The sequence below is a fragment of the Stegodyphus dumicola genome, chromosome 5 (genome assembly GCF_044657685.1).
Source record: "Stegodyphus dumicola isolate Sdum_Otavi_A_Nest chromosome 5, ASM4465768v1".
In the NCBI taxonomy this organism is placed as follows: domain Eukaryota; kingdom Metazoa; phylum Arthropoda; class Arachnida; order Araneae; family Eresidae; genus Stegodyphus; species Stegodyphus dumicola.
This window is the reverse complement of record NC_140772.1, coordinates 202,110,635-202,124,794: the sequence shown is the minus strand read 5'-3', so window position 1 is coordinate 202,124,794 and position 14,160 is coordinate 202,110,635. Positions and strand designations below refer to the sequence as shown.

Genomic DNA, 14,160 nt, shown 5'->3' with positions numbered 1-14,160 from the left:
TTTCTGATGAATTATGATCCATTTTTGGCCACATTTAATAGACTAAAACTGAATATAGGTAAAATATTGGATGGAACGACCATTGGATTAGAAAGACGAAAATCGTTAAACTCTGCGTGGCAATGTTGCTGATATAATGAGAGAGAGTTAGTTTATTTTTCTATCGAAATTATTATGTGGGTTCCATATCGCATCAACCTGAAAAATGCCTGATAATGAAGCTTATTTTTTTGCATCGTTGTTAGAAAAAGATTACAGCGGTATCGTTCTCTCTCTTGTTAGATACATACTCTCAATCTAGCTTAACTGAAATCGGGTACTTCCAACAGTTTATAATATACCTAATCCATAATTCTTATGAACATTTTCATCACTACTGTGACTAATAAAACATATTTCTAGCAGCATGTATTTATCTATCTTAGTATGAAATATGTTTTTGTGCAGTCTAAGAATAAGTAGATTAATTTTTATTTATTTAAATACAATTTTCTTTGGGTTGATCTTACCAACTAATATATCATTTCCAGAATTCCTTTCTTTACCCTTTTTTGATATATTGTCTGTTTCATGAGCCTTCCGTCTGTAATCCTAAGCTACCGAAGTTAGTGAATTCCCTTCCTAAAACTCTTTTGTCTGGCATTTGTTCGTTTCCAAGGAAACGGAATCCTGTGGGATCACATTGGATATTACTCTAGTGTTCGTTCTCTCGTTTCATCTAGTCACCTTTGAAAGACTGACAGAGATAACAGTTGGGAAGAGGTAAAGACAAAACTTCGCCCCCATTAATTAAAACAGTCGCTGACCTTGAGCGCTGTCGTTACGTTAAGTAATGTCGGCAGAATGTAGTTAGAGACTTAATTAATTAATGGTGCAAATTAATCTTGTACTTTGTGTTCGGTATGAGCTAGCGTTGGTTAAAATATTCTAGTCGTGGTCTGTTGTAATATAGATGCATGAGACTGCGTAATTTTCGAAATTAAATTTCAGAGAAAGGGTTAATTTGTTGTAGCAAAGCGGTTTTGTAAGTAAAAGTTCAGACAAACGTGGTGTCAAATTATTTTGTGATTTGCAAATCTTCGTTAATGTTTTCGGATTAAGACTGGAATTTGCGCTTAAGTAACAAACTTATCTCAAAGCGATTTTCTTAGAAGTTTAGATAATTAAAAGAAAATTCCAGGTAATGGTACTAATACTAATATAACGGGCATTTTTTTGCTTCAAAAATACTCTAGTTCAATGATTTCCATATATCTTAGCTTCAATTTGACACGCAAAGTATTGCTCTGAAAAACAAAGAAGTAAATGGAAAATTATGGGAAGTTCTAGAAGAAAAATATTGAAACGATAATAAATATATGTGTGTCATTATTTAACGCTAATTCATATTTAAATTAATTATAAATTATGAATAAATATATGTAGCTAATACAACAAAACAACCACGATATCGAAGTTTAAAATTTTTCGAGACCCAACAAAAGTTTTCCTCTCACTCACTAATGACTCGTGACTCACACTTTGGAAATCAGTGATTGTTTCATGTATGACGCCCGTTGATTTTTATTCACATATTTTATGTTTTTATATTCCTACTATTAGCTCACATTCTTCCTCTATCATGTTCAAATTTTCAATCGTTAATTAATACTATTTATTCGTCCACTCAAGTTCAAATACATTTTTTAAACTTGTAGTAGATGACACTTGATGTTAATACAGTTTCTTCCCATAAAAATTAATTAATTTTTTTTGTATTTTAAACTTTTTTTGTATTTTTAAAATTTTTCTTTGTTGACCTAAGTAGGAATTGACTTAAAATTTTTTATTTTATTAATTATTCATTAATTAATTTTCAGTCGTTAATAAAATACTTTTTATTCATCCACTCAAGTTCAGGTACATTTTTTAAACTTGTAGTGGATGACACTTGATGTTAATACAGTTTTTCCACTTATAAGGTATTCGCCTTCTTAGCATGCCTTCGTGGTGTAGTGGTTCTGCACGCTGGGCCGGTATTCCAGAGGTCAGTGGTTCGATTCTCGGCGAAGACGATTGCTCATTTTCTATGTTGCCTGCTTCCAAAAAATACCTACTGTCTCTACAGTGGCTCCCGAACTAAAAGGGTGTTGGATAATAATTCTCCTCACCCAGGATTTTGCGACTAGGTCCCCTAAAATCCCCAGTTGCCCTTTAAAAGGGGGGAGTATATAAGGTATTTCTCCCGCCTTCTTAATTTGCCTTCATAGTGTAGTGGTTCTGCACGTTGGGCCGGTATTCCAGAAATCCGTGGTTCGATTCCCGGCGAAGAAGAATGCTGATTTTTCATCTCGCCTGCTTCAAAAAAATACCTAATGTCTCTACAACATATTAAAAATTTTTAACTAATTTTTTTTTTGTATTTTTAAAATTTTTCTTTGTTGACCTAAGTAGGAATTGCCTTGATATTGTTTTTTTAAATATTACTTGTTAGTTTATCAAAATGAATGGTATCTTTTAAATCCTTTCCACTTTAAAACTTTTCATAAAAGGATTTTCACACTTTTCATTTGGTCCTCTTAATTTCTTATCATAATAAAGAACTTTTTGTTTCAGTAAATTTGTATATTAAATCAATAATTTAAGCGTGATTTAATTGCACTATTGGCCATACAGGGCAAAAGATTAAGGTTACTAAAAACCGGCAATTTCTTTTCGGGTTCGGTTCTAATGACCTGATTTATCTTATCAGCATTGGGGCACCTTCCGAAATTGGGTGTATGGTACGCTAAAATAAAAACAAGTAAATGATTCAATTGTTTCCCAAAAGTATGAAATTTGCGCGGAAGTGTTTTGTTTTCACAAATCATGAAACGAAAAATAATAACTATTAACCAAATACAACAAAAAACATCGAAAACAATAAGAGATTTAAAATAAGTATATGCCAAAACGCAACAAGAAAGGGGGAATTGGTCACAAGTCTCATTGGCTGAAAATTTCAATCATCACAGCGTTATGTACGACTCCAAATCTACTCGTATTTTGAATCTAAAGAGAAGACACGAAATTTGCATTAACCACTGCATATATAATTAAGACACAATAACACGCCGAATAAATACTAATTCAGAAGTCAAACAACAAAAATCAGCGTTATATTTACAAAATTTTCGTAAATATAACGCTGATTTTTGTTGTTTGACTTCTGAATTAGCACTGCATATATATTTGGTGTTTTAAAAGATTGCTCTAGTAAATTCTCTTGAATGGTTGCTTATAGGTTTCTGGTTCCAATTTCAGAAAGAAGTCAAATGAAGTATAATATTAGACTGCGGCAGTTTTGATCGCGTTACACTATTTAGTAAGGATGATATCCAATTAAAATTTTTACAGACCCTCTCTGTGTACGTGGGAAGCTCTAATTAGTATATTTTATGCTTTTTCCTAAACACTTTTGTCCGGTTGGGAAGGATTCAGGACCATATAAAACTGGGCTTAAAAAAAAAAAAAAAAAAAAAAAAAAAAAAAAAAAGAGTATCACTTTCCTTTATTACATAATGTTATGCTCACGTTAGTTATACATATTATATAATGTTATGTTTCTGTATCACTCCTGATTTACATTTTTATGTGTTACTTTTTATGGTTAATATAGAGTTAATATATGAGGGAGTTAATGAACAAAATGACGGGGCACAATGAAACCTACAGGCCTTGATGAAACCTTCCTTGCTGAAAATAATTTTCCTTCTTTTTTTTTTTGTCATTGAATTGTATATATTGTACAGAATGTTTATCTTCATTTGATAACGCTCTAATGCTCTTTTATAAAAGGCTTTCCTATCGCCAAGCCTTTTTCTGTTTGAAGTGGACATACAAGGTAAAAATATGTAAAGCAAACTTCTAATTTTAATTGGCTATATTCTTTTTTATATTTGATTTTAATTTGGTTACTTTCCCTTTCTATGATAAAAATAGTAACAATTTATACCAGTCTATTAACTATTATTTTGACTATTTATAACAGCATTTTATATCAATCTAAACTACATCATTACAAAATTAATCCGCATCATAAGGTATGATGTAATGCTACAATGTAGATCCCTGTTATCCAATCACTGAATAAGATCTCTACTTAACCCATTAGCCGCTGGTGTTGCGTTGACGCAACGGTCAAAATAAATGCGTATATAACTACCTAAGCTATTTTATACCAGCAGATGATTTTGTGTAGGGAATATGATGAAGTTTAAATCTGTAAAAAAATATTTGCTTTCAACAATCATTTTGTTTATAAAAATTAATCTCATACTTTAAGCAAAATATAAGCAAAATTTTGACTGGAAATTTTTGCTGAAAATATTTAACGAAAGAATCGCCTCACGTCTTTATGAGTGATCTATTTTTAGTCAAGGTCACCGTTTATCAGAACATTACATCAGTCAGATATTTATATTTGTGTTGGAAAGAAAGGGAAAACAGGTGTTGCGCTAAAGCAACGTCAGCAGGAAACGGGTAGTCCATCTCCTTTTTCACTCTGGTTCATGTTCTGGTTGTTTAACAATGCCTAGAATGAGGTATCTTACATTAGAAGAAGCCCTTCAAAGATTTTTTGATGAAGAAACAGATGATGATAATGTTAATAATGACCAGAATGAAACTGAAATTATTGTTGTTCCCCCAGAAATTGCAGAATCAAGTGACGAAGAAGAAAGGAATGGCAATGTTTTAAATAATGCTATTTTACCAAATGATACTGCTGAGAAAGTTGAAATTCACGTAAGAAGTAAGTTTCAGCCTTCTAAAAGCAGTTAAAGTCATACTAAAAAGTTTAAAACGCAGAAGACTAAAATCTTGATGTGGATAAAAAAGGAACTGTTAGTTATGTCTCAGGAAGAACATGAAGAAAGCGATAGAAGAGAAATTATAAAAGACAAAATACAAGGTAATACTAGTGCACAGATTTTCGTTTTGGTTTAAACATTTACTCTCTTCTCGTTGAACAGACAAATATATACGCTCAGTGGAAAAAAAAAAAAAGCGCCCACCATTTATTGCATGTGAAGCCTATATGAGAAGATTTATTGGAATATTATTGCTTACAGGATATCATTCTTTACCTCAAGAAAAAATATATTGGTCTTTTGATAAGGACATTTCTGTTCCTGTTGCACGAGAATCAATATCACGTTTGCAGTACAGGAATATGAAGCAGAATTTGCATTTGACAATAGTCAAATTGACAATACTGATAAATTATATGAGGTGAGACCGTATCTAAGCTTATTAATAAAATAATAATATATATCACCACCTTTTACTACTGGAAATATAAAGTCTCTTTTAGATTTCAGGCACGAGAATGCATTATTTCTTTTGCAAACTCCTATTGAGAGTGTAGAATCAGCCAGAAATAGATCAGCAACAGGAAGACCTAGTAAATTCAGCATTCAAAAACCATTGCATGGAGAAGGTAGACATTTTATCGTAAAGTCCGTTGATAGCAAAAGACTTTGTTGTAAAGAGTACCATAACCAGACTGTTTATAGATGCAAAGCATGTAATGTAGCTTTACATCATGATTGTAATCAAGCTTCTCATGCTTGAATCTTTCAATTGAAATAATCTGTATTTGTAAAAGAAATACAATGTATATTTTAATATTAAATTAATTACAAGTAAAGTGATTTGTAGATTTATAAAACGTTATACAGCTAAAAAGTAATCCTGCGCTCCACTCAAAAGAAACATCACACGAGTACAATCCTACTCACTAAACATCCGTAGTCTTATTCCCCTGACGTTGCGCGAACGCAACACTCGCGTTTTCCTTAGGTAAGAGCATTTTTTTATTTTCAATGTAAATTTATGTTATAAATGCTTAATTTAATATTTGTTATTATTTTCATGGGAAAAGAAACATTCCTTGTAGTTTTAGCGGTTAATGGGTAAACAGACTTCTAATTTTAATTGGCTATATTCTCTTTTATATTTGATTTTAATTTGGTTACTTCCCCTTTCTGTTCTAAAAATAGTAACAATTTATAACAGTTTATTAACTATTATTTTGACTATTTATAACAGTATTTTATATCAATTTAAACTACATCATTACAAAATTAATCCGCATCATAAGGTATGATGTAATGCTACAATGTAGATCTTTGTTATCCAATCACTGAATAAGATCTCTACTTAAACCAAAACGTTTTTATCTATTCAACGCTTCTTCCGAATGCGCTATACACTTTCCCGTTTGCCTAATCAAAGTAGCACGTCGCCTCTCGCTTTAATCATCCATTGTATGTCTTAAGATGTAAGCTTCCAAAAATTGTGGATAAATTTTGTGCTAATAAGGATGTGTGCATCAGATTCTGCGCCTAAATTATTTTATTATCCAGTAATAAAATGTAATAAAATTATAGTTAAGTCAATATTTTCGTCTGTGTGCAAGTATATCATTTTGTTTACGCAATAAAACTCAACACTGATGAACTTTTCATTGAAGTTTCATGACACATGTAAAAATCCTGGTCGATATGCTTTTATTTTCGTGTAAACCTTACAATTTTATAAATTAAAAGTAATACCTTTGAAATTCATTCCATATTATATTAAGCATATACATATTTAAAAGCCAAATACTAGAATCACAGTGGTAAACTCTAAGAAAAAAAAGGGGAAGGGACATGCTAAAACTATGTAATACTTATGAACGTATGAACAATTCATAAACAAAAATTTGCATTTAAACATTAAGAAATGAATTAAGAATTGAAATACAAATTTTATATGAGCAAAATTTTGCATTTTCCTAATCAAAGTGTAGGGAAAGTACACTAATCCGAAAAAGAAAAAAAAAGTTCTATATCTCCCGTTCTACTGGGCCGATTGACGAAATTCGACTTGCGTTTTTCATGTCTCGCAAGTGCGACTTACGCTATGTATTAGTTTTATATATAGCCATGTTCCAATATAGGTATTTTGACAAAAAATAGGACATGGCATTTTTTTTCCAAATTTCGATTCTACGACTCAAATTATGCCAAACTGCCAAGTTTTGTAAAAATCGAACGAGTAGATTTTAAAAAATTAGCTCTAAAAATTTTAGCTCCTCAATGTTAATTGAATTTGATATATATTTTAATTGTCTCTTTTTTTTATTAAAATTACTTGATTCCTTCTTCCAGAATTCTAAATTTAGGCTTAGTCCAAATATAATTCGCACAATTTTTATGATTTAAAATTTGTATTTTAAAATTTTTTTAATAAATTTTTCGAAAACATTTTTGTATTACAACTTATAAAATTTTTATTATCATCTTGAAGTAGATGTATTTCTAGGCACACCTGCAAAAAATTAGAGTTTTTAATTCAAAATTTTTTAAGATATACACTAATTTACATTGTGGAGCGTTTTGAAATTTGTCATCTTTTGTTTGAGCCATAATAACGCCAAATGTGGTTTACCAGTATTTTAAAAATTATTTGAAAGTATGAGAGTTGGCCTTTTTTCCGCTCGTAAAAGAAAAGGAAGAAAACAAAAGGAAAATAGGTTGCTATAAATTAAGAATATCGCCAAGTAAGTTATTTTTGGCGAAAACTGAGAAAAAAAAAAAAAGAAGTACTCCAAGAAAAATTTTTGAATTTTTCCGTATATTATTTTACAAAATTTAATATTTAGACATAATTTGAGTCATAGAATCGAAATATGGAAAAAATTGGCATGTCATTCCAGAAAAAGTCCCATTTTGTGTCACAATACCTATGTTAGAATGATGCTATAAATCTAAGTCGCTCTTTCGAGACATGAAGAACTCAATTTGAATTTCGTCAATTGCCCTTGTAGAACGGGAGGTATAGAATTGTCCCATTTTTTATTCGCAGTGTACATCAAACTCTAAATAACCACAACATAAACTTCCGCAGCTTTTAGAAGTATGAAATCTTATAATATTGTAATAACCACTAAAGCATGTCTTCCCAGGGCCTCTGAAGGCTAAGTTGCTTGTTGTTGAACTCTCATCCTTTTTCTAATTTACATAAAACGATAAAATAAATGGCATCATCTTACATCTTCATTTGCTATGTAGAAGCGGCGTTGCTGGTATTTGATTTGTTAACACATTTAAACGAAGCAATTCAACATTTCTGAGACTAGTTACGTAACAATATTTACGGACACAGGCAAGAGTTTACTCTTTCCCAGAGGTGACCGACCTCTTGTTGTGTCACCCAAACTGCATTTCAATTACGTACATACTGTTCTCAGTCACCTTGTAATAAAGCATTTAATACTACGACAAATGATCACAAAAGCATACAAACTATGTCAGTTAAAACAGCAGAGGATGAAATGTTGCCATTAACGTTTACAGTTTGGAAGCTAAAATTAACTTGCCTGCAGATTTTCTAGACTATGTTATACGATGTAGACGGTATTTATACTGTAGAAAGGATTTTGAGCTCAAGGATGTTTTCTTTGAAAAAAATTCAATAAGCAACATTTGATACTAGCTTATTATTTAACCATTATAACAATCTACATTCACAAGTTTATTGTACGTTTTTACTTCCTTGTACGAGGTAAAAACGAAGTATTGTAATCGCGAAAAATTTCGGGTATCATATTTCAACGAAAATATCGATCTATTCAATGCAATTTAACGACGTTCTTGCGTGATTTCTGCAAGCAAGGACAGAATAAAAAACTCTTTTCCCCCCAAAAAATTATAAAACTAATTTAAAATGAATTTTGAAGAGAAATTTTCTTGACGTTTCTTGACGTTCTATACGTACGTACGTACGTACGTATCTTGCATAATTCAAAAACGAGTAGCCTCAGACGTTGACATTTTGTATGCAGGACTGCTATAACATGTTGATGTGCACCTCGTATTTTGGTTGCAATCGGCCGCACCAAAAGTACATAAATGTATGTATATATATATATATAGATATCCACTCTGTTACTCGGCTCAGTAATCTCAGTTTCTTTATTCTTATAACATTTTTTGCTTTAAAAATGATTGAATTATCTTGTTCTTATCTTTCGGTTAAGGTTTTTATGCCTTTAGTAAATCTGCATGTAATAATTTTAGAATTATTGACAATTTAAAAGTTGTTTAAGTGCCGCTAACCTAATAATTTTTGCCATGTGGGCCATTGCGTGTTTACATTTGAAACAACACAATAGTAGATTTGTTGCCAATTTAGAGAAAGAAAGCTTCGCAATAACAAAGATAACGCCTTCTTTTATTATTGCGAATTAAATCATGCTTAATCCATTCTAGAATTTATTCGAAGAAATAAGTGTTTAAGATTTACTTCATAATTTTCAATACAGACATTTTGAGTTTCTATGTATTTTTGCCTTGTCGCGCAGTGAGAACTTTAATTGAATGAGAAATACTGAATCGTCTGTGAAAAATTGTTTCTTTTTTGTTGTTGTTGTTCTTTGTTTAATTTCTTTTATACATCGTTTTAGATTTATTATAGTATTTGAATAGAACATGTGGCAACGATTGGATAATTCTTAAGATGATATAAATTTTGTACATTCTGAGTTAAAAGATGAACGAAATGTAACGCTGTTAAGTTAACCTAGGGCCAGAGTGTCGCTATGGCAAACAAATATAGCGAATTTTAAAGAATGCATTTATTCTATTCTGGTTTATGCGCTATCGACGAAGTAAATTTAATTCAAGCCAATAAATTTAAGTGAAATGCATGAAAAAATGCGTATTACGTACAAGGAAGTCGTGATATACACATCAGATTTTTTTTTCTGAATTAAATAAGCAGTTTAACATAAAATTGGCACATGGAATGATGAATTACAACATACATTTAAGAAAACATTCATTTGAAATAAATCAAATGTTGATTGCTGCAACTAATTAAAGACAACTATTTTACTATAGGATTCAGTAGAAGGTTAAAAGAAATAATAATAATAAAAAAAAATTAGGAAGAAAGAAAGCTTTCCGCAATAATCTTGTAGCTGTTATTGAATGTTATAAACCATTATGCTACGTCTTATTTTCCACTTTTTCGCTCCTGATTTAGACTCACAAACATTCACTTAAGATTAGACAAATTCGAAGAACCTATCGGCAATGAAATCTGGTCTGATGGTGCTTTGCGATCACATTTAAAATGGCGTCAATATATTGTTCTTATGTGCAACTCTCTCTCCTGATTTAGACTCACAAGCATTAACTCAAGATTAGACAAATTCGAAGAACCTATCGGCAATGAAATCTGGTCTTACGGCGCTTTGCGATCGCATTTAAAATGGCGTCAAATATATTGTTCTTTTCTGCAACTTGTCTCTACTTTCATATGAACTGTGATGAGTAACAAGGCAAGTGATGATGAGCTGAATCGAGTTACCGCTGATTCATCCAGTTTGATGATCCTCATACACATTCCAATATTTACGAATGCATACCAGTCTTGGTATAGAAGTTGACACTGAAATAGAAATGAGAAGCCATCCCCACCCTAAGTAAGCAAATGAAAGATTAACAAGAAAATAAATTAAAATCCCGTCTGTGTGGAGAAATATGGAACAGCTTCTAAGGTCGCCGAAAACTCGCAAGAAACTGAGTTACGAATGGCATTTTAGGCAATCATTGGCTGGTACGGAAGAATCTACCAAATGATAGTAAACAACACTTACAAAATAGAATTAAACAAACATGATATGGTATATATGAGTGATTGTGGTGCGTTAAGCTTAATTGTCGTATATTTGACAATGAGAGATGTAGAATATGTGAAAGTAGTCTTAGAATTTATTGATATAGAACAGAGATCATCTGTAAGGTCGTATCATCATTTGTGTCCGTTAGGCTATTGCGTTAATAGCTTTTAGACATAGGCGGTTTTCATGTAATTTAGTACTTTTTGGTTGATATTGTTACGTTATTTTCTTCCTTTGGTACGTTCGTTACGGGGTTCGTGCGGATTTGGAGTGAATAATGATGACACCGCTTGATGGAATATCGAAACATGTTTTACAGTCGTCGAAGATCTACTATAAACACGCTGGAACAATCAGCGACACATCCTTCAGGTTATCAGGCTATAACGGGGAAGAGAGCTTCACTGCAAAGCACCAGAGTACAGCTTCCGACTCTGCTCGGTCATTCTCGGAACTCCACGTACTCTCCAGACTCTCCACGCTACAACTCGCGATGCACTCGAATACACACAGATCACAGCTCCCGACTCTTCGGTTCAGTCGTTCCCGAAGCTCAACAGACTCTCTCGACGATGCACTAACCGCGATATACTAAGAGTTTCGATGCACTCGACTACCCCGGCACTCCTTGCCCGGCTGTCAACTCGATCGACTCCGCACGGACTGACTAACTCGAGACACACTAATTAACTTGATACTAACTATCCGCGTACCTGCAGGGTTTATATAGTTTTCGTCTTGTGTTCGAGAACATTCTGGTCTAAACCGGTAAGAATTCGTTTCAGAAGGTTCTCCATCCGTCCATGGCATATCGCCAATTTTGTCGCGAAATGGGCGATTTCTCGCGAAATGTGACAACCCTGCCTTCCCTTGCCATTTTAGTGCAAACCTTAACCTGCTTTGCGATGAAGCTATCTTATCGCGCCTGGACATTTCGTAACAATATGAAAGGGTTTGGTTTATAGATACTTTGTTTTGATGTGAAAGGCTTGGTTTATATATACGAGGGTTGGAACTTTAATACTGGCAACTATTTATTTACAAGGAATACAAAAGTGATTCATGTCACGATGTTTTACAGCCCTTCAATGTAGTCGCCAGCATTGTGTACAACCCGTTTCCAACGATGTGGAAGTCGCAGAATACCTGTAGCAGCACCTGTTTTGTTGATAGTTTGAATGGACCGGTCTACTGCCGCAAGAATCTCAGGAACAGTTTGGAAGCGAGTGCCATGAAGTGGTTCCTTCATCTTAGGAATTAAGTCATAGTCACAAGGGCTTAGATCTGGGGAGTATGGTGGATGGTAAAGCACTTCCCAGCCCCAATGTTTGAACAAATCAGTCACAGCTTGCATTGTCATGCAAAATGAGAGGAGTTCTGGCTGGTACGATCGGGCCCAAGTCTCATCTAGCGTAATGATACGGCGTAAAAAAGCATCTCCTTCGCGCTCATAGCGCTCCAGGTGGGTTTGGGTCAGCATCGTATCGTAGCCATTTCTGCATTTCCGTCAATTGATGTGGAACCCATCGTGAAGCAGTTTTTCTCACTGACAGGCGTTTCTTCAGAATGTGCAGCACAGTCGTATGCGCTAATCCTGTTTGTCCGGCCAGCTGACGAATTGTTTGACGGCGATCACTGTCCATTAGTGCGGCAACAGCTTGCACGTCTGCATCGCTGACTCTCGGATGACCTGGCGGCAGCATGTCTGCCACGTTTTGGCGTCCTTCATTGAATGCTTTCACCCATCTTGCTACGGTTCTGTAAGGCAATGCAGATTCCCCGCAAGCCTCTTGAAGCCCTTGATGACACTGTCGTGCTGTACGACCTCTGGCACATTCAATTTTTATCCAACATCGTTGTTCTTGTTTTGAAAACATCCCGACAACACTTACTTTAGACCGCGAGCTAATACAAGGATTCGTTCTTCGCGTCACTCCGCATGCACGTGACGTAGGCAGGACAAGTCTTTTTGCTGAGAGGTAAGGTAGGTATGCAGTTTACGTGTGGTATACGCGATATTCTTTGGTTTTGTTGCGTAGCGTTTTTTCAGCTGTGTTGCCACTATTAAAGTTCCAACCCTTGTATATATACTTTGGTTGACATGAAAGATTTGGGTGATGTGAATGCGATAGCATATAGTTCTAGAAAAGAGAAATGCTTAGAACTGAAGTAGTACTTGTTTATAATCCCTGCAAGCACTAAACGATATTTCTACTTCACTCCTTTTTCGGAAAAGCGAAAATAAGTTTGTATACATTGCCAATTGGAATTTCATAAAACTGAGCTTCGAAATCATTTTTATTTACTTTTATTCCACGACTGCTATAATGAGCAACATCTGCAACTCCCTGCATTCATGCATAATATTTACATATAATGTTAGACAGTTCTTCAAATGAAAATCTAGTATCTAGAATTTAGATGGTTTTCAGTAATGAAATACATTCGCCGATATTAGAGTGAAAATTATTCCGTTTTCAGTTGTGAAAATTAATTGAAAATTGTTTTACATTAATTGGATTGCTCCTATCATTAAAATTAAATCAAAGATCGTCATTTCCATTTTCAGCCATTAGATCGCCAAGGATTTCCAATGATAAAATATTTATCTAAATTAATATTTTCTGGGGCAATATTATGATACACGTTAGAATTTGTGTGTTGATTCTAAGCCAGACACAGTTTCTAAAAACTATCAGCACTCTGAAATCTTAAATTATCTTACAAGACCTTTATTAAGTTATGCATCATTGCTTCTACGGAGAAAAAGTGCTTCGAGGATTCCGAAAGGAAATTAGAATTTTATTTTTATTGCTTTCACATTCCGTTTCTATTTGATAATGATGCTTCTAATAATAGTGTATTTAAATATAATGAGAACTCAGTCGTGAAATGATCTGATGGAAATGGGAGAATAAGGATAGGAAATTAAAAGGATTTTTACTGTGAACTAAAGATACAAGAATTTGCTAACCTTCCTTTGTTCTGTTCTGATTATTGAGCTCAAAGGCTCAGGCAAAATTTTATTTTTCGGAACTCATGGAATGGTTTAGAAAGATAGTGAAAGAATTCTCGTTCATTAATAAATAAAATTTATGGCAAAGCATGTGAATTAATACTGCGATGATAGATTATATCGAAAATATGCAAAATAAACTATTTTGTTTTATTCAGCAGAAGCTGAGAGGTAAAATATACAAAAACGGCATTAGTTATTTCTGAATTCAGTTTGCGGCAAAAATATCTTTATAAAGATTATGGTGTTTTCTAGAACAGTTTTTGAGATCCATATTATAAAACATATACTGAAAGAAAAAATAACTCAATGCAAATTTATGAGTTATATTTTTATTACTTTACATATTATTAATTTATTTGTAGTGTACCATTTCTCGTGTTTCCTCTTTTAGCATTTTTAGCTTGTCTCGCTACGCATAGTAGATTTTATAAGGTATTTTCTACATCCT

General features: G+C 33.1%; 1 protein-coding gene across 3 annotated transcripts in view; it reads right to left on the bottom strand.

Annotated features, from left to right (window-relative positions):
- LOC118187679 (cGMP-specific 3',5'-cyclic phosphodiesterase-like) overlaps window positions 1–14,160 on the bottom strand; it is an 883,923-nt gene that overhangs the window by 494,686 nt on the left and 375,077 nt on the right. The gene's annotated exons all lie outside the window — the stretch shown is intronic.